Source organism: Conger conger, chromosome 10, assembly GCF_963514075.1.
Source record: "Conger conger chromosome 10, fConCon1.1, whole genome shotgun sequence".
Taxonomy (NCBI): Eukaryota; Metazoa; Chordata; class Actinopteri; order Anguilliformes; family Congridae; genus Conger; species Conger conger.
In genome coordinates, this window is record NC_083769.1 from 12,105,295 (window position 1) to 12,130,006 (window position 24,712).

Genomic DNA, 24,712 nt, shown 5'->3' on the forward strand with positions numbered 1-24,712 from the left:
ATTCACTTATTGTTATGTACGGTGCAGAGAACCCAGACGCAGACCACAGGATAATCCAAAAATCGTAGTTTAATGTTCAGTGGTCAAAAGCCAAGAGATCCAGTACAAAGCCAAGAACGAAAAGCAAAAGAATAGTCGAAAAACAAGCGAGAGGTCAAAATCCATGAAATCACAGGGCGAAGGTACAAAAGGGCAAAAACAAACTCGTAGTCAAAAATACAAAACAACACGTCGAAAAACCAGAAGATCAGATGAGCAAACAAAACAAGAGGGCAAGGCAGGTACAGAAGTCAAGGCAAAGGGGTGTCTATCATGAATCTCAATAATAAGGCTGACACAAAATCGGCACTTACTACGATCAACGTTCTGACAAAGAAGCATACTGAGAATGGGGATTAAATACAAGAGTGAAGGTGACAATCTAGGCGGGGCAGAGAAAAAGGTGGGCTAAACAAATTGGCAACAGGTGGGAAAACATAATGGGTTAATAACATAATAACAGAGGGGAGAAGAAAACGCGGACTGGATGCACGAAACCAACATGTAGAAAACATACGGCTCCGGATTAGGGAGTAGACATTGCACAGGTTGAAGACGTAGTGATTATAAGACGCAGTTATAGAACAGTGCAGAAATGCTAAGAGATTACGTTAGTGAGTTAGTAACGTGAATATTTCTAAACTACCCAATAAAAGTGATTGTTTGTTAGTTAGTTAGACAGACAGTAAGTGTATTAATCGTATTAGTACTGTACAAAACCTAGATTAGTATTAGTTAGTAAGAATAGTGCTTTACAACATTTAACTACCAAGACAAAAAGCAGGAAGTAAGAAAACGTGAGTGACGAAAATAATTGGAAACCTGAAAATACCGTAAACACCTGAATAGTGGGGCACGCAGACAGAGGGGTGACTACTAGACTGGCAGACATTCAGACGCAGACATAACAGGGGAGGACAATAGAGAACTGTAATGGAAAACATAAACCAGGTAACTATGAAAAATGATTAATAAACAAGAATAAACATGAAAACATACAGAACAAATACAGAAACATTACACTTATTCTGTTCATGCATTTTGATATTGATAAAATTAAACTATTAACATTTCTATTTTTGAAAGCATTCTTATTTTCCAGAATTTTTTCACACCTACCTAAAACCTTTGCAAAGTACTGTATATATATGGGCTTGGCCTTGTCTCTGTTTTTTAATTTCTCATCCTCATAATGATTTCCTTGACTTTCATTGGCACAACTGTGGCAATAGCAGACTCCAAAGGCAATCAAAAGCCTTGAATCAAGACTCAATAATAAAAGCTCTGTTATAGCTCCCTGCACTAAGGAAGCGATTGAACACACATGACTAATCAGAGACACGTGAAGTCATTTGTCCCGAACATTATGGTGCCCTGAAATGGGAGGGACTACATATGTAAAAAAAGAGCTGTAATTCCTACATGGTGAAACTAAAATAAAAATACCTTTTTAAAGTAGCTGTGAATGTGAATTGAACCACAGGTGAATTATTTGATGACAAATCTAAAATTGTGGGGTACAGAGCCAAATGTACATTATGGAGCTCACTGTGTATTTTGATATTTATTTCTAGCATCTCAATATGATTTGGATAGTGAATGTGGATGTTATGTGGAAAATGTAACCAGTGGAATGTGTTTAGATGAATATACTATAAATTTAAAAACGTTGTGAGGGCTTTATATTTTCTGCTTTTGGTGAGATGTTGCATGCAATAAAACACACAACTGTCCTAATTGCTTCTGGTTCCTTCCTAAATCAACTCAAGTCAAAAAGTCTCTTGGCGGTGTACATTCTAAGCATTATGCATGTATTCTTTTCCATTAATTGTGAGGATAATTAATAAGATTATGCTCTAACCTATTGAAAAGTTGTATTTCAACTTTCACTTGTCTAAATCTAGGTTATTTTATTTATTTTTTTGCATGTTCTGACCATGTCCCCCAGATACTGTCTGTTACCTTGCATTCTCTTCTGCAAATAATCACATGCTTTAAGATTAGTACCTGCGCTAGGCTGTCCCACTGAAACTGGCGGTAGCCTGCTGTTGTTTCACGTCTGTTCTCGACTGGAAGCCATTTTGTGTCATCTCCCCACTTCCTTCAGAACAACTCAAATGCATCAAAATCAAAGATATGTTGAAAGCCATAGATTAAATCAGAATGTTTGTAAACTAAGGTCGCTAAGATACTTCCGGGTGGCCACTCAGCCGCGGAACGGAGTAATGTTACTTAAAATTTGACTGAAACAGAGCTGTGTAGAAACCGTTAGCTATTTCTTGTTCAGTATTTTTTAATTCTTTTTATATTCCAACATTGACTTTACGTGTTCAGACCTTGGTTAAATGACACAGAAAACACTGCCTGCTATTAATATTCCTCAACCTTATCCACCCAGAACTAAGTTATTTGCTGTTGTGACATCAAGGTGATTTCATCTATAGGCCTGCAATGAAATGCAATTGACTTCAGTTAAAATGTAAAAAAGCTTTCCAACTCTGCTGCCTTTCTCTTCTAATCCACTATCTATTTTTTCTCTTCTGAGATCCACCAGCTACAGTGTTTATAAAGGATTTATACTGCATACTGCAGGATGGACATAATGCTTTCATTGGACAACATGGCCTACATGGACATATTTCTCAGAAAACTTTGCATATCAGAAAACAAACACAAAAAATGACCACAAATTATTTAATTGAATCTTTTAAACAAAAGGCAACGCCTTCTGTAAAATTGGCTTTTAGGCTAAAATGTAATCTCTGATTATTGTACAAAGAAAGTGTAATATCCATGATCAAGAGGAGGAGTTTTCTTATTGGGTGATTTGCAGATTGCATTTAATCACTGAATATGCGTTAATATGCAATCACTTTCCCAGATTTCCCAAGGTGTAAAATCGAGCTATGCCAGTTTGACTAACTTGAAAATTGAACTAGTCAAGCTGGTCATAAAGATGGTCTAGTTGCGCATTAACTCATAAACCAGTTAGTGCTGGTAGCTTGTCAGCTGTTTCAAAACATAGCTTCAGCTGCTCAAACCATTTCAAGCTGAGAGTTGGTCTGAACTGGACACCCAGCTTAACCATGTCAGCAGGGAGCTGGTCTGAACTGGTCACCCAGCTTAACCATGTCAAGCAGGAAGCTGGTCTGAACTGGTCTGGTAAGTATCCATTGGACAAGTCTAAGGAGATGAAGGAGGAGTGGGGCGGACAGATCTCTGTGCTTGGGGAGAGAGCCAAACTGCCCATTACTAGTCTGAACTGGTCAAACAGCTACCAGCTCTTTCAAAACCTAGCTTGACTTTTTAAAATGTAGACCCAGCTCTTTGTGAGAGGATGACAGACCCTCTCAGACCAGTCACTGCTGCGAAAAAACATGAAAAGCAGCTCAATGCTGACCCCCAGTGGACACTGCTGGCAACACAAGACCCAAAGAAACTCTGGCTTTGCCTCTCTTCCTGCCTTTCCGCAAAAGGATGCGCCTTGCTCTAAGGAAAGATTGGGAGTTCATAACTTCTACTTCTAGCTCCAAGAAGGAATATTTAACTGGTTGAATGTCCTTAAAGATGTCAGACCTCGGTTGATTTCTGGGTCAGGAGCAAGGAATGGATAGCCGACTATACATTAGCACTTTCATCCACATACCCCTCCCCCCATTAAAAAGCACAGGCATTGAGAAGAATATCAATCATGGCCCTCAGGGGAAGATATCAGTCCAGAGACCAGATTCCATAATTCCCCTTTAAATTGAGCTATTGGGCTCATTAGCACCAGGAAAGTCCAGGAAAACGCAAACTGAAAGTTTCATATCTCATTTAGCGACATTCTCAAATGAAATATACTTTATCTGGCTTATACAGAGTATGCATATAGTTATTGAATATAATCATTGTGTGAAGTAGGTATGTGTTTAATGTGGTTCCATCATGACAACACAATCTTTTTAGGAATTCAATCTCCTTTCAAAGTGTTACACTCCCAATTTAACAGTGAAGGCCATTCTGAAGGGGCTTGCATGCTGGATATAGCAGTAGGAACAGCGCTTTCACATTCCAACCCTCATCATCAGAAGAGCCCCTTGATGAACACAAAAAACATCTCAATGCTGACCCCCGGTGGACACTGCTGGTAACACAAGACCCAAAGAAAGGTCTCTGGATTGATACATGTACGCCGGTACATATGCAGGATTATAGCAGGGAAGGGCGACTCCAGTCCTGGTCCTTGGTGTAAAATCCAGCGATGACCAGCTTGGAATACCAGCTACCAACTGTTTCAAAACCAAGCTTGAGCCGTTTTTTTCAGCGGGGGTGCGTCAGTGTTTTCACAGTCTTGTTTTTGCCGTTTTTTGGGAATGCTCTAATCATGAGTGACGAAAATGGAGCTGCTTCCATTTTTACGTGCACTCTCTTTGTACAGCTGTGTGTTTCCTGTGCTTTACCTAGCAACCACACCTGCGTTGCAAGCCCAGCTCCAAACCCTACTGTATACTGTATATAGTGATGAACAGCTGTGTACAGTGATGTCTGCTGTGCATTACCTGTTAATGGCCATCAGAAAAGACAAATCTCATGTTTGAAATTAATCAAAAATAAGTGATTAAACACCAGTAATGTATTTGAGGAACCTGTTGGCTACAATTGCTGTTTGAAGATTTGACGCCCAGATAGGATGCAGCTATTGTACCCAAGACAATGGTAAGAATATTGGCTTTATAAACAGCTTTTATATAAAGGTATGGGACTGGAAACAATCCATATTGCCATCTTTAATGAGCAAGTGACATTATGCTATGCAGAAATATAATATTAATAAATGGTAATTTGGTAGAAAATAAGTAATGTCAGATAATTGCACTGTTTTAATATTCACAGTTGCCTTCGCTCTAGTCTCTTGTCCCAATGTGTCTAATTTAAGCAGGAGCAGGAGGAGCTAAACCGTAACAAAGAATGATGAGAGGACCAGGTTGGACTAGTGGTCTCCAACGATGGTCCTGGAGAGCTACGGGGTCTGCTGGTTTTTGTTGTTACTCTGCACAGAGACGGCCTGTAGCCTAATGGTTAAGGTACGTAAATGGGACCCGCAAAGTCAGCGGTTCAATTTCGGGTGTAGCTACAATAAGATCCACACAGCCGTTGGGCCCTTGAGCAAGGCCCTTAACCCTGCATTGCTCCAGGGGGGATTGTCTCCTGTTTAGTCTAATCAGCTGTACGTCGCTCTGATAAGAGCGTCTGCCAAATGCCAATAATGTAATGTAATGTTAATGAAGCAATTAGAGCAGTTAATTACATGGTTACCTCACCTCACCCGGTTACCTGAGTCTCAACAGAGTGCTGATTTTAACGAGAAAACAAAAACCAGCATAACCAGTAGCTCTCCAGGACAGGGTTGGAGACCACTGGGTTGGACTGCTCACACATACCTTCTGTTCTGGTGGAGGAAAGAATTCACAGGGATGCTCATATGTTGCTATATCAAGACTGATGTGCTAAATATAAATCTTAAAAGTGCATTTTCAAGTACAGCATACTGATTGACCTGCTGAACTTAATGTTCCTGTCTTTCTTCATTACAGATGAAGGATCTTCCTGGACATTTATGGAGTTGGTTGAAAGAAGAACAAAAATGTGTAAATATAAAGAAAAATAAAGTATGTTTATTGACTCCAGCAGTTGGTCTGTACTCTGTGAGTTCACAAAGCCACAGTGTCCTTTCTGGTCAGAAAAATAAATATCCACAAATAATACGGTCAAACTCTAAGTAAAGATGGAACCAGATATCTGGTGGGGTGCTATTCCTGGCTGTGCCCTCGATTGTGGCTGTACAAGTTAAGTAATGCCAAGAAAATGACTGAATCAAATTAGCATTGCATCAAAATGGACATTGTTTGAAAATGCATAGATATTTATTAAAACTAATTTTCATTCTGTTCCCATTTCAGAGGTAGCATGTCTGCATCTTCGTTACGGGTGTCTGTTTCTTCTCAACAAGCTATTTTAATGTCGGACTTTAAATGTTTTTTCTGCGCAGTGTCATCATACCCATTGACTTAGGGCAGGCACGTGTTTGCCCAAACTCGGCCAATAAAAAAGAAAGTGATCGAAAAAAAAAACATTTGTTTGAAAATATATGAGCATCATTGATGGTTGCTTCAAAATGTAGCTGCCCACTGTCTGGACAGTTTTTATGAGTTTCTTCCTCTTTATTTGTGTAAACTGGAAGAAACAGCCTGAGGTCTATAAATACAGCAATGACAAAGGGAGGGGGGAATTGTATGTTTTGCCATCAGCAGTGACACCAGCTTGTCCAGTAATCTTGTTGCTGGTAATGTTTACAGAGGTAGCCTACAACAGCACACAGTAAAATCTCTAACTAAACATACAGTAGGCCTGCTTTCCCTCGTGTATGGTGGGAAAAGTAATTTAGTGGAATTGAAGATAACAAGTCCCCCCAAATCTTTGAGTCAAACTCTTAAGTTGGAAATTGCATTGTTCAAACTTACTGGGGGGAGGACCCCAAGAACCACATTGAGGTGATTCTTAAAGCTGTATGCAGTGAACTACAGCAAGCTTCAAGCTGTTTTTCTTAGAAATGTTTTTATGCCAGCAATATGCAAACTCATAACATTGACGATTAACTCTAATGGTAATGTGAGGCTATGCATATGATTAGATTACCCACTTATTCTTCATATAAAATTCATGTACACATACAACCCCTGGAGACATGGATTTGCTGTACATGGAGAAACATGTATTTTATTGATTTAAAGCACAAATACCTGACTCTTTTTTCATTGATCAAAACAACATTGTTTATACACATTGCTCATTTGAGCTGGGTCCAATGTGTGTTTATCCAGTATGGAAAAAATGACATCAAAGGTATTTGCACGATAGCGACAGTATGTTAAATTTCTACATTCTATTAAAGTACTCATCTGAGAAAAAAGATGAATAACATCTGTGGTGGCCCGATCGGAAATCGGTACACCACTGGTGTGGAACGGCCCGTGCGCCGGCGGCTTCTGCTAGGAAAAGTTATTAACCACGTGTATTTCCCCAGGTCGTATCTAACAGAGCCGCACCGGAGCGAGAGCCGGCGAGGAGAGTCAGAACCATGGCCAGCGACACGGGGAAAGACGCGTGGGGAATGTGAGGAAGAGACAATTAACCCTTCTCATTGGACAGGCGCAGCCGGACCGACTCCGAGAGAGAGCGGAGCCGTACAAAAGGCGAGGCGCAACCACAGAGTACGGAGGGAAACGGAGGCGAAGCCCAGTGAGGAGGAAACAGCCACGGGAAAGCAACTAACGACACCACGGTGGAAGCGGGTCTTCGGAGGCCCTACCAAAAGGCGCGGCCGGCACAGACCACCCAGAACCGCCGACGGACCGGGAAACCTAATTTTCTGGCCGGTGACTTTTTTTTCGGTTTTGTGAGAAAGGAAGTTTTTTTGTTTGGGACGTTGTAAAAATGCCCTGAAGGCACACCAGAACCTCATTAAACTACCCGTTGAGGAACTACTCTTGCTCTCTCTGCCTCTCTCTCCCCACGGGGCGCCACATATGGTGGAGAATGCGGGCATAGAGACCCCAGCTATAGAGAGAGAGAGCAATTAAAAAAAAAAAAAAAAAAAAAAAAAAATGGAGGACGCCATCAACGCTCTACTGCGGTCACAAGGCGCCCTGCAGAAAGCCGTGGCGGAACTGTGCCAAAAGTCCAGCCCGGCGACAAGCCACCGGACACCCAAAGACGTACTGCTGAAGCAGACCCCGGACGATGAAATTGAGGCCTACCTCGAGACCTTCGAACGGGCGGCTTACCTGGAGAAGTGGCCTCAAGGCGCCTGGGGCTCCCTCCTGGCCCCATTCCTCAGCGGGGAGGCCCAGAAGGCGTACCGGGGACTGCCTCCGGCCGAAGCCCACGACTACCCCACCCTCAAGGCCACCATCTTAGCCCAGTATGGCTACAGCCTCCCCGCCAGGGCACAGCGGTTCCACCAGTGGGCCTATGACCCCGCCCTCCCGGCGCGAGGACAGGTGATGAGCCTGGGGAGGCTAACCAAAAGTTGGCTAGTCGAGGGCGACGGGCCGCCCCTGCTCGACCGGGTGGTGTTGGATCGCTGTGTCCGAGCCCTGGCCCCGGACGTCAAGAAATATGTGGCCCAGCAGGGGCCCCGCTCCATTGATGCCCTGGTCAACCTCCTGGAGAACCACCAGGTGGCCCAAGAGATGGTCAGGGGAAGCAAAACGGAAAGCCCCCGAAGAACCCCAAGCGCGGTCCGACTGGAGCCACAAACCAGGCCACGGTGGAGAGCGGACGACAGGGACGAGGGACTCCGCCGGAGAGAGACCAGACGGTGCTTCGCCTGTGGCCGGGAGGGCCACCTGAGCCGGGATTGCCCAGGGAGGGAGGAGTCCATGGCCACTGCACCTGAGACGGGCCGACCCTGCCACTACCTCACCACGTGCTGGGCCCACAAGGGCACTGCCGCCCCTAGGCTACCCGTCCGGATCGGGGGTCAAGACGCGGAGGCCTTGCTGGACTCGGGGAGTGCTATTACCCTGGTGAGACCAACCCTAGCAGGGGGGAGACGGGGAGAGGACATCGCCGTCACCTGCATCCACGGCGACGTACGAAGCTACCCCACCGCCGAGGTAACCATCATCACCCCTAGAGGTCAATTCACGGGAAGGGTGGGGGTAGTCGAGAGCCTCCCAGTGGAGGTGCTGCTGGGAAGAGACTGCCCCCTCTTTCTCAGCTACTGGAGTGAGAGGGCGACCTCGGAGAGGCCAAGTCACACACCCCGACCCCGCCGGAAGGGCCACCGGGAACCACACCCGGTTTGGGTGGCCCCTGCCGGGGATAGTGAGGAGGAGGAGATCTCGCCCCAAGGGGGGAGGGGACCGACCACGCAACCCCCTACCGAGAGCACGGATACAGCCCCGGAGCGACCGGACCCACCACCACCCCTGGAGGCGGAAGGGGGTAGCGCGGGGGGGTTTTCGGAGTTTCAACCCGAACTAGAGAGGGCCCCAACGGACTTCGGCTCCGCCCAGCTGCAAGATCCCCTCCTCGCCCAGGCCTGGAGGGCCGCTGCTTACATTGAGGGCGTCCCACAAGGCGGGGTGAGTAGACCGGCCTACCCGTATTTTAAAGTCCAGAATAACCTGCTGTATCGGACCTGCAACAGGGACCCGGGAGAGCTGGACCAACTTCTGGTACCCCGGAGCCACACCTCCAAGGTGCTCTACCTCGCCCACACCCACCTGTTGGGGGCCCACCTGGGAAGGGAGAAGACGTATGAGCGGATCCTATCTCGCTTTTACTGGCCTGGCATCAAACGGGCAGTGGAGGACTACTGCCGACAGTGTGCGGAGTGTCAACTGCACAGCCCCCGGGTGACGTATCGCAATCCATTAATCCCTCTCCCCATTATAGATGTGCCCTTCCGCCGAATTGCTATGGACATAGTGGGACCCCTGCCCAAGTCCAGCCGGGGTCACCGCTACATCCTGGTAATCGTGGATTACGCCACCCGTTACCCGGAGGCCGTACCCTTACGGGCCGCGACGGGGAAGAGCATCGCGAGGGAGCTGTTCCTCCTCTTCAGCCGGGTGGGGATTGCGGAAGAGGTCCTGACAGACCAGGGGACCTGTTTCATGTCGGGCGTGATGAGGGAGATGTGCCGCCTACTCCGGGTCCAACAAGTGAGGACGTCCGTCTACCACCCCCAGACCGACGGGCTGGTAGAGCGGTTTAACAAAACCCTCAAGTCAATGCTGAGGAAAATGATCACAACGGACGGTAAGGACTGGGACCACTTATTACCGTACCTATTATTTTCGATACGTGAGGTCCCACAGGCATCCACGGGGTACGCGCCCTTCGAGTTGCTGTATGGGAGACGTCCCCGAGGGCTACTGGACCTCGCGAAGGAGGCCTGGGAGCAGCAGCCGTCCCGACAACGCACCCTCCTGGAACATGTGGAAGCTATGGACCAGCGGATGGCAAAAATCTGGCCCATGGTCCGGGAGCACATGCAACAGGCCCAGAAGGAGCAGGCTAGACTGTACAACCGAACAGCCCAGGTGAGAGAATTTCAGCCGGGGGATAAAGTCATGGTGCTGATCCCCACCAATGAGTGCAAATTTCTGGCCAAATGGCATGGGCCCTATGAAGTAGTAGCCAAGGTTGGGCCAGTGAACTACATGGTAAGACAGGTGGGCCGGAGACACCAGCTCCAAAAGTACCACATTAACCTGCTAAAGAGGTGGCACGAACCCGTGCACGACCCTGCTCCCCTCTGCTTAACCACAGGCGGCGCCACCGGAACACCAGAAGTGGCCACTGGAGACCTGCTGACCGACCGGCAGCGCCAAGACCTCCGCGAGCTGGTGAGTGCTCTCCCACCTCCGGGCCGGACTACCAAGGTCCACCACGACATCGTCACGGAGCCAGGAAGGAGGGTTCGACTGCGGCCCTACCGGATCCCGGAGGCGAGAAGGCAGACCATCCGGGAGGAGGTGGCGAGGATGCTGGACCTGGGGGTCATAGAAGAATCCCAAAGCGCCTGGTCCAGCCCGATAGTGTTGGTCCCAAAACCGGACGGCAGTTGGAGGTTCTGCAACGACTTCCGGAGGTTGAACGAAATCTCCCGGTACGACGCCTACCCCATGCCCCGGGTGGACGAGCTGATCGAGCGGCTGGGACCCGCTCGCTACCTCAGCACCCTGGACCTCACCCGGGGGTACTGGCAGGTACCGCTGACCCCCCCAGGCGAGGGAGAAGACGGCTTTCGCCACCCCGGATGGCCTGTTCCAGTACCGCGTCTTACCCTTCGGAGTGCATGGAGCCCCCGCCACCTTCCAGAGGCTCATGGACAACCTGCTGAGGCCCCACAGGGAGTATGCTGCTGCCTACCTCGACGATATCGTCATTCACAGCGCTGATTGGGAAAGCCACCTCAGGAGGCTGGAGGCGGTGCTCGGGGCGCTCCGGGAAGCCGGCCTGACAGCTAACCCGGCTAAGTGTCGCCTGGGCCTGGAGGAGGCCGACTACCTGGGCCACACCGTGGGACGAGGGTGCGTCCGACCCCAGAGTCAAAAGGTGGATGGGATCACCAACTGGCCACGACCCACCACCAAAAGGCAAGTGCGCACATTCCTGGGCCTAGTGGGGTACTATAGGCAGTTTATACCGGACTTTGCCACCAGAGCGGCCCCCTTGCACGAGCTGACCAAGAAAGACCACCGGCACACGGTGATATGGACCGAAGCCGCCGACCGCGCCTTCCTAGACCTGAGGGCCGCCCTGGGGAATGAACCAGTACTGACCACCCCTAACTTCTCCCAAAAGTTTGTTTTGCAGACCGACGCCTCTGAAACCGGACTTGGTGCGGTCCTATCCCAGATCCAGGACGCCACCGAGCACCCGATCACCTATATCAGCCGGAAATTGCTGAAGCATGAGAGGAATTATAGCACGGTGGAGAAGGAGTGCCTGGCCATAAGGTGGGCAGTCGGGAAGCTCAAATACTATCTGGTAGGAAGGGAGTTTATCCTTATAACTGACCATGCCCCATTGCAATGGATGTATCGGTGTAAGGACACTAACGCCCGGGTGACCCGATGGTTTTTAGAACTACAAAGTTTTAAATTCACGGTGGAACACCGAGCCGGGAGACTCCAAGGGAACGCGGATGCCCTGTCCCGGATGAACGAGGGCCTCTTTGGTGACGCTCCCGCCGAGGGCGTGGAGCTGAGGGGGAGGAAATGTGGTGGCCCGATCGGAAATCGGTACACCACTGGTGTGGAACGGCCCGTGCGCCGGCGGCTTCTGCTAGGAAAAGTTATTAACCATGTGTATTTCCCCAGGTCGTATCTAACAGAGCCGCACCGGAGCGAGAGCCGGCGAGGAGAGTCAGAACCATGGCCAGCGACACGGGGAAAGACGCGTGGGGAATGTGAGGAAGAGACAATTAACCCTTCTCATTGGACAGGCGCAGCCGGACCGACTCCGAGAGAGAGCGGAGCCGTACAAAAGGCGAGGCGCAACCACAGAGCGGGGCTGAGTACGGAGGGAAACGGAGGCGAAGCCCAGTGAGGAGGAAACAGCCACGGGAAAGCAACTAACGACACCACGGTGGAAGCGGGTCTTCGGAGGCCCTACCAAAAGGCGCGGCCGGCACAGACCACCCAGAACCGCCGACGGACCGGGAAACCTAATTTTCTGGCCGGTGACTTTTTTTTCGGTTTTGTGAGAAAGGAAGTTTTTTTGTTTGGGACGTTGTAAAAATGCCCTGAAGGCACACCAGAACCTCATTAAACTACCCGTTGAGGAACTACTCTTGCTCTCTCTGCCTCTCTCTCCCCACGGGGCGCCACACATCTTTCATTATATCAAGGTACATAAACTTGTTTTGAAAATGAAAAAGTGGGAGCACATACAGTGTGGGAGCAAAATATGAAACAATATGTAGTTAATATTGCTACACTGTCTACCCTCCAATAACAGAAGTTGCCCAAGACATGAAACCCCCCATCATTCTCCCCCTGATGGAAATTCAAGCAAAAGCGAATTGAACACGATGTTTTGCAAATTACAATATTTTTAATCAAATTAATACAATGCCAGATATTACATTTAACGCTCAAACTCCTACGATGCACATAATTATATACGTTCTAGCAGATCTACTTTTAATAAGTGATAAAATACGTCTTGTAATATTTTGCAAAGCAAGAAGAAAACTCATAGCACACTGTGTGGTCAGGCATCTGCAGTTTGTTCAGCCATTTCCTCTTCACTGTGCACCATGTCCTGGCCTGACACTCTTCTCCGGAAGGCGAGACTGACAATGACTGACAGAAAGAGGAGGACCACCACAGCCACACAGATGCGAACAACATTCTCCACAGCGCGGTGAACTGAGGGACCAAAAAACAAAGAAGTCACAGCCTGAAAGACGTCAAGGGCTACCGTAATGCAAACTGGATGCATTTCACAACTTTTCAACAAATTTGTCTACATGGACATTCATTTCATGTACAATATTGTAACACAGATTATTATCTGATTATTATATTTTGTGACTCCGTTACTGTATATCATCGGAGTCAACAAAATGATTATAGGTTGACCAGCTGCCAGTTACAACTGAGACCAGGTTTTTGAAAAAAATGAAACGTATGAATCTCAAATGGATGCTCATATTGCAAATTCAGCCTCATGTCTTTCCATACAGTGCCATCTAAAATGGTTCACATCCCTCATAAAGCTGAGCAAAGGCTGTATAAATAAAACCACTCCATACGTATTTGGACAGTGGTCCAAGTTTTCTTCTCTTGCCTCTACTTTGGCACACTGGATTTGAAATGAAACAATGAAGTTAAAGTTCAGACTGTCAGCTTTAATTTGAGGTTTTTCATTCATTCATTCAATATCATAACCCGCTTATCCTGAACAAGGTCTGTGGGAGGAAACCCACGCAGACACGGGGAGAACATGCAAACTCCACACAGAGAGGCCCCAGCCGATGGGGATTCGAACCCAGGACCTCCTTGCAGTGAGGCGGCAGTGCTACCCACTGCACCATCCGTGCCGCCCTAATTTGAGGTTATGTACATCCATATTGGGTGATCCATGCTGGAATTGTCTCCCTTCTTACCTTGTCCCCCAATTTTAGCGGACCAAAAGTAATTGGACAGATTGTCTTTCTGAGTAATCAGGTGTATTCAGTTGTTTCATTAGTGCAGGTATAAGAGAGCTTTCAGTGTTGAGTCTGAAATGGGGGGACTATTAATAAACACTGCTGTAATTTTTACAGGTTGAAACCAAAGTGTATTCAAATGTATTAACATCTGACAATGTGGACTTTACCCACATGTGATTTCTTAAATTTATTATGTATCTCAAATTGTGGAGTACAATTGATGCGTCCTTTTCCCAAACTTTATGGACATCGAGATCGTTTTTCTTGAGATTGGGTAAAATACAATTTCCATATGAGCTTAACGTGAAGCTAATAAAGAAATAGAACATAAGTAATTCACAGTCTAATATTTCTCATTTCTATCTTACATCTTACAATTAATAATGATTTAAATTAATTTAACCCTTCACTTGTCTCTGGTCTTAATTATAAATTCTACTTACTATTATTGGTTGGTATGAAGCCTGCACTGATAAGGGAGTAGTACTCTCTATCCGTCCTGTTTCCTTGACATTTATATTCACCATCATAGGAGCCATTCCAAAATCCCACTGAGTGCCTCTCCCCAGTGTGGTTTGGTGAGATCTGTGCTCCGTCTCTGTACCATATGTAATTCCAGTTGGCCGAGGTTCCCTGAAGCTCACACCTCATTGTTAGACTGCCTTCAGTGATGTAGATCCCCAGCCATCCATTATCCAGGGTCACTACTGCCTGAGGCTGAGCTGCAAGATCACATAATGCTTATCATCCAACTCAATGTGTTATATGTTACATTACATTTCATGATTAAGAACAGAAAGTTACTGTAGCTGGAGTGACAGGTTTCACTCCCACATGATATTGAAATAATGGAATTCCTCTTCACATTGGTGAGATTTGTTGATGGATAGCTGGTGAAAATCATTGCCTTCTTAAAAGGTGTAATTAGTGTGTTGTTCTCTAGTCATAATATGAAAGAGCCCTGCTGTTGTTTGACATTAAAGAGCAATATGCCAGGCTTTATAACCAATCCAGCTATCCATCCATCCATTCATCCATTTCTCTACCATAGTCAGTCTGTACACTTACAATGAGGAAGGAAATGTAGATTCACCCAAAGTCAGGGTCATTAATTCATGACAGACACAGTAATTTGTAACTAACACCTTTGTTTTGAATGCTTCAAAACCATGTACTGTGTCGAGAGTAAAATTTTTTCAGATTTAAGATAATTTTAAAGTGTTGAAACATAAAGTTATAGCCCTGAAGTTTTGTTCACCCTTGAAGCCTTTTTTCTCAAAAACATGGTTTGGTGGCACACAAATTGCAACAGGACACAACTCCCTTGATATCCCGAGTAGAGACTTTGGGATCGTTAGAAAGTTTACATTCTCCTCTTTAAAATATTTTCTTTTAAATACGTTTTGGGATGAATGTGACTGATTTTGGTAGAGCAGGTCACATTCTGTTCTGCATGTAAATCTTAAATTATTAATCACAAAACAATATGTTTTAAGTTAAATATTTGCATTTGCTGAAAGCCTCAAAAGACAGGAAAGTAAATTGATCTGCCCTAAAGCTAACATCAACTTGTTCTCCATCAAGGTGCATCAGCACAGATCTCTGACAAATGATATAGTCCTGTAGTTTATGTTCACTTTGTGCAGAACAAGAATAATTTATACCCATGTTAGTTTTTAAGCCTTTTTATCATCATTCTCATTTTATCATAACAAATCATTATTGCTTGAATTCACATTATTAAAGTTAAAGTACTGTGTGCAGCTCCATTCTGATTACTCTGATTACAGGAGGTCTATTTAGCTCACCTCAGTTTCCTCACTAAGAGGAAATGCAGCAGGCAAGGCAGAGACTAAAGATACAAGATGAAGCAAATGCAATGCCTGCATCTAATTATGGTCTCTCAGGCCTGTTAGAAAATAAATAAAACAGCATTTAAAATGTGTGTAATATAGGCAGGACGTTGCATGCATATTCAGCTTCTTAGGCTAATCTGCTCAGAGATACAGTATCTCCTCTCTTTCTCGATACTCAAGGTTATAAGCTACACTCCAGTAGCTCTAATAAATAGCCCAGGGAGCTTCTCTTATTGTGCTCATTGGGCTATTAATTAATGTTTTTATATTTGTAGTATTCTCTCTCTCTCTCTTCCTGGCAGATGTGTTCTGCCAGGAAGAATGGCATAGAGGTCAGGTACTGTACTGTAATGCAGTATCTGCATTTGTATGCAATCAAAATGTTTCTGAAATCAATTTTGCGAGAAGTGCATTACTCACAGATACATTGCTTTTGACTCGTTTGTTCATGCAGCATAGGTTTTACAGCCAATGCCTATTCTCAGCTGAAATGTCACCTCACCACAGTGATGGCTGAAGTTGGATGCTGAAGTGAAACTACTGAAGTGGTCTGGCTTTCACAGGGCTCTTTCTGATGTAACAATTGTAATATATTTCCCATATATTGATGTTTTTTTGGCAAATAGCATTTACTTCAAATCAATTAAAAGCCACGGACAATGTTCCAAACTGTTTCAGCTGATAAAATCACTCGCCACACACGCAGTTGCCAGTTTGACCATTGACCTTGGTTATGCAGTCAGCCATCTAAGGGGAGTCTGCAACTTTCACATTTGGTTAAAATTTGGTTATAGTAATTGTATATGTCCTTATATGGTGTGATGAAGAGGTCGTACCTGTGTCACACAATGCTTTCTTTGCTTGTAAGAGAAACTTCTCTGTTGGTAGGAACTCAAGCCGCAAGTCAGAAAATGATGGTGTGAGATACGGTATAATTATAGCTGCCCGTGAGAAACACATTACTGTCAAAACAGTTTGATATGCAACTATAATCATTTGAATCTAACGGGGGCAGCCTGTCGCCTAGTAGCTAAGTTGCTTGACTGGGACCCAGGAAGTTGGTGGTTTCAAAAACGAGTCTATAATTACAGTAGAGCCTGCACACCCAAACTCAATATAATTCTTTATTAGTATCAAACAATGTTTCCACCCAAAGTGGATGCACTATGGCTTGAAACAACTACAACATTTATCCACTATGGTTTTAAACGCCCTTAAGCAAGGTCCTTAACACTGCATTGCTCCAGGGGGGATTGGCCCCTGCTTAAACAAATCAATTGTAAGCTAAATAACTGAAATGTAATAGAATGCAAATGTTCATGTTTCAAGTGTGCAGTATTATTCAGCCCAGAATTAAGATTGTAATAGAAATGGAAAATGTATTGTAGTGTTAGGAAAGATGATAAAATGCTGAAGTGACAATTAAAATTTCACTTTCCCACTGCTCAGAATTTGGAAAAAAAGGAGCAGCCTAGTTAATTTTACAATAGTACAATCAATCAGTTTTGTGGGTGTGTTCCACAAAACTGATCTTCACATTCATCGATTTGAGATTTTCCCTCAATCCTTGACAAAGCACACTTCATTCTACAGCTAGAGATCTTGTTGAGCTCCAAATTAGTATACAGTCAAACCTACAGGATGACAGATCTCCAGGAACAGGGTTGTTTACCACCATCTTAGAAGATGACCCTAAAAGGGAAACTGTCTTGGTAGGATGAATAATACAACTAGATGCAGGCATTTCATTTGTCTCATCTTTAGTCTCTGTCTTGCCTGCTGCATTTCCTCTTTGTGTGGAAACTGAGGTGAGCTAAATAGACCTCGTGGCTTCTGCTGAGGCAGAGTAATGAGAATGGAGCTGCACACAGTGTCCTTTCTGCTCTGTAAGTAGAAGAACTTTTATAATGCGATTTCAAAGAATAATTATTTGTTAACATGAAAGAATGATGATTAAAAGGCGTAATATCTAGTTTGTGGGACATTACAGAAATGGCTATGTTGTGGAAAACCTGAATACATTCATAATATTGCTTTGGACATAAGGCATACAGTGTATAGTTGTGACTGCTTTCATTTGAATTTAATTTCACTGAACAATATTGTGAAATAAAAACGCAGTGTTTACAATTAACTTTCTGAAAATGTGCAACATGTATTTTCAAACTTATCTGTCTCTTGTGTCTGAACAATCGACTCTAACATTGACTGGTGTGAGTTTATCAATTTAAAATATTGCATGAAAAATGTAGGGAGTGAAACTATCGAGATCATTTAGCTACTCAAAAATAGACAGTGTATTGTTTAATTAAAATGTGTGTTTTCAAAATGAAAATAATAAAATCATTTAATGTCAACTTTTTTTCAACCTGGAACTGACATGGAAATTGCTTTCTCTCTGTTTCAGATGCCACAGCATTGCTGTTTTTTGATGAACAGACAGGTACAGATATTACATCTATGCTTTGGCAGGGACATAACTACCATTCATTTGTTTTGAGGAAAACACACAGCAATTATAAAGCAGAATTTAAAAATATCATGGGAACTTCACAAAACACATGCTTTCTGAGAGACAGGAAGGGTTACAATATAAGGAATGCAAGTAATGAGGAAAATTATACAATTAGTTATACAAGTTTTGCATTTAGAAAATATTATGTAGTTAAATTGAATTTGAATTTAGAATTTTCATTGATACTGTGTATTAAAGCAAAATGTTCATTGTTAAACTCTTGTTTCATTCTGTTATAACTTGTTCAGCTGCGCAGTCCAGTCCGGGGGTTCATCTGACTGCTAATCCTCCATGGTCAGCTGTGTTCCCAGGAGACACGATTAATCTCACCTGTCAGTTTAATGGATCTGAGGGGTGGACATTTTACTGGATCAGACACAGACAGGGGGGCCTAACACAACTTCCAGGCTCCAGTGGTAATGGCTCTGTGTTGGTCCTGGATGCTGTGACAGAAAGAGAGAGTGGAATTTATCAGTGTGTAGTTGCAAATGAGACAGACCAAGCTTTCAGTAACTTTCAAAACATAACAGCATCTGGTAAGTTGTGTAATGAAAACTAGTCCCCTCAAATAATGTTTCATGTTTTTAAAACATTATGAAATTAAATTATGAATCAAAATCCATTCTATATTCCCATGTGCATTTCAGCTACTCGTCCTCAGGCTGTCGTAGTCACAGATCCCCCAGCCTCAGTGATGTTCACAGGAGAAAATGTTACCTTGACTTGTGACATCAGGAAAGGGTCTGGCTGGAAATATTCATGGATGAGAAAAACCAAGAGAACATTGGAGCGTCTCACGGCCCGCAGTACTGAAAGCCAACAAAGGCACATCCTGCACTCTGTGAGAGAGTCAGACAGTGGAGAGTACTTCTGTCAGGGTGAACGAGGACAAAACCCTGTTATCCAGTCTTTCCCTGGATCACTTGTGTTGAATGTGTCTGGTGAGTTTTTCTTCTGTCTTTAAGCATATGATCTTGTATGTATAAATGCTGAGAAATTAAGACTAAGCACACGTTTACTTTTATCAGAGGGAAAGCCAAAGCCTGTTATTACCCAGAATGCCCCCAGCGGAGAGATGTACACGGGAGAGAGTGTCACCCTGAGCAGTGGGTTTGGGGGAGATCCGGCTGGCTGGGAGTATTTCTGGTACAAAGACACATAGAGAACAGCTCTGCCCAACACTGAAAGCAGCAGGTCTGAAGGGTCCAGTTACACCATCAGCCCTGCTGCTCTGGCCCACAGTGGAGAGTACCGGTGTATAGCTGCAAGAGGAAGAAACCCTTTTTACTCAGACTACAGTGATCCTCTGACTTTAGACATATCTGGTGAGATCTATTACAATATTACAATGTGGCTGTGACCGATCTGCTTTAATAATGTGAGTGACTTGGTTAACGGGGTACTCAAGTGTCGTAGCCTGAGGGAGGGGCCAGAGCTTGAATTAATTCATTGAATAGCTAGATTGTTAGCAATAGCCAGCTCTCCAGTGCTGTAAAAAACCATTCTGTATTCCCATGTGCATTCCAGCTACTCGTCCTCAGGCTGTTGTAGTCACAGATCCCCCAGCCTCAGTGATGTTCACAGGAGAAAATGTTACCTTGACTTGTGACATCAGGAAAGGGTCTGGCTGGAGCTATTCATGGATGAGAAAAACCAACATAACATTGGAGCATCTCAGTGTCCGCAGTAATGAAAGCCAACAAAGGCACATCCTGCACTCTGTAAGAGAGTCAGACAGTGGAGAGTACACATGTCAGGGTGACCGAGGATAAAACCCTGTTTTCCAGTCTTTCCCTGGATCACTTGTGTTAAATGTGTCTGGTGAGTTTTTCTCCTGGAGATTTTCTTCTATCTTTAACCATGCGATCTTTATGTGGATGAAGCCTATCTATATTTATAAATGCTAAGAAATTAAGACTAAGCACATGTTTACTTTCATCAGGGGGAAAGCCAAAGCCTGTTATTACCCAGAATGCCCCCAGCGGAGAGATGTACACGGGAGAGAGTGTCACCCTGAGCTGTGGGTTTGGGGGAGATCCTGCTGGCTGGGAGTATTTCTGGTACAAAGACACACAGAGAACAGCTCTGCCCAACACTGAAAGCAGCAGGTCTGATGGGTCCAGTTACACCATCAGCCCTGCTGCTCTGGCCCACAGTGGAGAGTACCGGTGTAGAGCTGCAAGAGGAAGAAACCCTTTTTACTCAGACTACAGTGATCCTCTGACTTTAGAAATATCTGGTGAGAACTACATTACATGAGAGGAATGTGGGTTTGATCGATGTGCTTTAATAATGAAAAAACAAATCTCACCAATGTGAAGAGGAATTCCTTTATTTCAGTATCATGTGGGAGAGAAACCTGTCACTCCAGCTACAGTAACTTTCTGTTCTTAATCAGTAGTGTAAGGCTTTGTGATTACAGACTCAATTGATGATATTGGTTTTGACATATAACACGTTGAGTTGGATGATAAGCATTATGGGATCTTGCAGCTCAGCCTCAGGCAGCAGTGACCCTGGATAATGGATGGATGGAGATCTTCTTGATCATCACTGATGGCAGTCTAATAATGAGATGTGAGCTTCAGGGAACCTCAGCCAACTGGAGCTACATATGGTACAGAGACGGAGCACCGATCTCAGTAAAGCACACTGGGGAGAGGCACACAGTGGAATTTTGGAATGGCTCCTATGATGGTGAATACAAATGTCAAGGAAACAGGACGGACAGAACGTACTACTCTCTCATCAGTGCAGGCTTCAAAACAACTAATATTCGTAAGTTTAATTAATCATTAAGACCACGGACAAGTAAAAGCTTAAATCCAGTGAAATAGCCATTGTACCCAAATATATACAGTGGGAGCAATAATTATTTGATCCCTTGCTTGATTTTGTAGGTTTGCCCATTAACATTGAGAGACAGAATATCACAAAATATTCCACAGTAACAACATGATATACATTTTATAAATGTATTATCGTATTTTTGCATGAAATAAGTATTTGATCCCCTACCAATCAGCAATAATTCTGGCTCCCACAGACCAGTTAGTTTTCCATTAAGAAGCACTCCTAATCTCAACTCATTACCCAAAACACCTGTGTCAACTTGTTCCATCGTTATGTAGCTGTATAAAAGACACCTGTCCACACAATCAATCAGATTCCAACGTTTCCACCATGGCCAAGACAAAGGAGCTGTCGAAGGGGCTGTCGAAGGACATCAGGGACAAAATTGTAGACCTGCACAAGGCTGGGATGGGCTACAAGAAAATAAGCAAGCAGCTTGGTGAGAAGTTAACAACTGTTGGAGCAATTATTAGAAAATGGAAGAAAGTCACCACCAATCTCCCTCGGTCTGGGGGTCCACGCAAGATCTAGCCTCGTGGGATATCCCTGGCCGCTGCACTTAGCGGATCCATTCAACCTTGGCCAGAGTGCTGGTGCAGGTGTGTCATGGGCAATTAGTAGAATATTAGATCGGCATAATCAAAGGGGAGGATGGTATGAACGGAGATTACTGTTGGCTCAACAAGATACGGCACGTCAGGTGATAATCTCCCAAGCAGCAGATGTACATCCCGCTCAATTGGGTCCAAATATAACTGCAATTTTGAGTCATGTGCCTTCTTATGGGCAACACCCTACTAGATCGAAGGCCCTGTTGTACAGTTACTATATGAGATTAATACGAGCCTCAGAGACAATTGGGGATGGGGGAATAGTAGCCACAACCTTAGCAGGGAGTGGGAACTTTGGTGGCAGTAGTAAAGATAGCTTAGAGGCGTTAATGGGGGTAGCTCAGGCTGTCAATGTCAATTCCATTGGTTCCCCCGTGTTCCTGATAATATGGAATCGCACCGAGGATGAAATGGGGAGGTTGTATCGAGGCTGTAAACCATATCGTATGCCTTCTCAATACGCAACGCAAGCTGAGCACTTTGAAAAAGGCACTGAACCGACAGATAAAGTAGAAAGAAAATTGTTAAATGAAATCTGGGATATGGCCTATCCAGGCCTAGGAGGGCCAGGCGATTCCAGAAGGGCCGGAGGCCGGAGGAGGGACTCCTTGATTTCTATGACAGGGCTCAGAGAAGACCTTGAAGACTGGGATGGAATAGCCCCTTCGGCGCCTCCTCCTGATCGTTCTGAACATCCCCCTGGTTGGGAGGGGATTCCATGGCATTCACTCATACAAGGAAAGAGGAGCCGCATAAATCCTACCAGCACGGTTGCAGGAGCACGAGGATCTGACCCCGTCGGAGATGAGTGGGATGAGGATCCTCAGCTAGGCCCCTGCAGATTGCAGCCTGGGGCCTTAGTAAGGCCAGGGACTCCATATCCATCACTGCCACCATCGTCGCTAGGGCCGGAAGGGCCTAAGCCTAGGGGCATACCCGTATTACCACTACCACCACCACCCCCTCCATTTAATCCTCCCCCTGCTGATCCAAACGACGGATTAACATGGCCACAACCTTTACCTGACACAGTGAACAGGCAATTAGAATCCCTACTACCCTCCACACCCCTAAATCCAAACTCAAGAGTCCCTGAATCCCTACAAAGACCAAACCCCCTAGGCCCAACCCCTAGAGGGGGTGATGAGGGGGCAAGGCCTGCACCTCCAACGGCACCACTTGCACTGATCAGTGTGGGAAGACCTCAGGTGAGCCCTCAGGTGAGGGGAGAGACTCTGGTGGGACACGAGGGCCTGCTGGGGGATCACCCGAACCACAGAGAAGGGGAGCAGATGGACCTTGGGGTCCTATACAGACGAACAGACCTCCTCCATACCCACATACAGATGAAGAGGAGGACTCCGAGCCAGAACTGGCTAACGTGTGGCAAACAATCCCTGTTCAGCGGATGAAGGGCCGAATTAGGTCCAGAAAATCATATGATTTAGGTGAAGCTAGTAGACCCTTTGCGGCTGAGCCTGAACCAGGACCAATTATAGCAGAAGGGGGAAGCTTTATGTACCCTCTCCGAACCCAGCGAAGATGTGGCTATCCCGAAGACCTCCCTATCAGGAGCGTAGGGCCACTTTCCCGGGTGACAGGGAAGATAGTAGTCCCTCAGACACAGGCCCTACAGCTTATGTCTTTACCTGAGCAGGAAGACATGCGACTGGCCGGCTACACTGATAGGGTAATAAGAACTGCAGTCAAAGGAGGATACAGCCACCTGAGAGGAGTAGTTAGAGACGCCATGGATAACCCAATCATAGAGGAAAGAGATCCAGATGGAAGATATAGCAGGCAACGCCTGCCTACCTTATGATATTCAAGAAATGGAGTATGACTATGATCCAAGACCCCCTGAACCTCCTAGCGAGAAAATATGGAAAAGACCTGAAACCAGATCAAGAACAAGAGAAAGAACGAGGGTGGGATTCCTAGATACAGTCGAAATACCTAGTAGGGAATTTTTAGGCCCAAACGAAAAGGAAAAAGAATACCGACACTCTACACCTCAGGGAATTCAGATGAGCAAGTTTGCCCCTTTTCAAACTGGTGAGTTGTTGAGTCAGATAGACAACTGCACCAATGTACTTAATGAAATCAAAGCCATTCCTGATCCACGTCCAGGGGAGGATATGGACGCTTATGTGCGGAGAACATGACAAAAACTGACCAAAGCAGGGGCCTCAGTAATGGCTCGAAAAATGTGGTGGGCCAGGACTGGAGCAGGAGTATATGATGCTGATGCAGAAGAGGAAGAGATGTTGGCAGAAGCTGGATATCATCTAAATCAGGGGCTAATCTCAGCATTAAGAGATGCAAAAGTAAGCCTAAAAGAAGGCAGCAGCCTTCTGTATGTTTTTAATGACCTGGCTGCTACTGTTCCCGCCTCTCAGTTGCAGGAGGCCCTAATCGAGGTTACACGAAACAGGCCTGGACATGAAAGGTTCCTGGCCCTCCCCGAAGGAAGCACTATGACAGAAATGAGAGAAGCAGTGAAATGCTCAGATCGAGTGTCAAAATACTACACTCAAAGGGCAGCTGATAAGAAGGAAAAAGAAAAAGGAAGAAAAGATAAGGCAGAAAAGGGAGGGACAGCAACCCCCTCTGCACCCAGAACTCTGTCAAACCCAATACCTGAACATCTCAGGAGAAGGGAAGGCTCCTCACCCGCTCAGGCTAGATCAGACCCAGGGTCAAAAAGAACGCAATATCAAAAATACTCTGACGAGGAGTGGGCTGCTCTTACAGTGGAGAAGAGAGCGGAAATCCGGGCCCAGAGACAAGCAGCTTTAGAAAAACGCCGGGAGACGGCCCCACAATAGGAAATTGACAAGGGCATGAGCCTCCCTGGGAAAGAGATCAAACATTACACAATAGTTGAGAAAGATAATCTACCCTATGTACAGATTGATGGAGTTGAGTACCTAATCGATACTGGCGCCCAACTAGATATGGTAACCGGAGGCTCAGACCTGGAGTCAACAGGAAATTAAGTGATAGTAATGGGAATAGGTGGAACTATGCAGTTGATGGAAAAAGTTAAAGGGCCATTTGGACCTGCAATAGGAGGAGACATAAACATAATAGGATTTCCAACAGCTAAACAACTAGGATT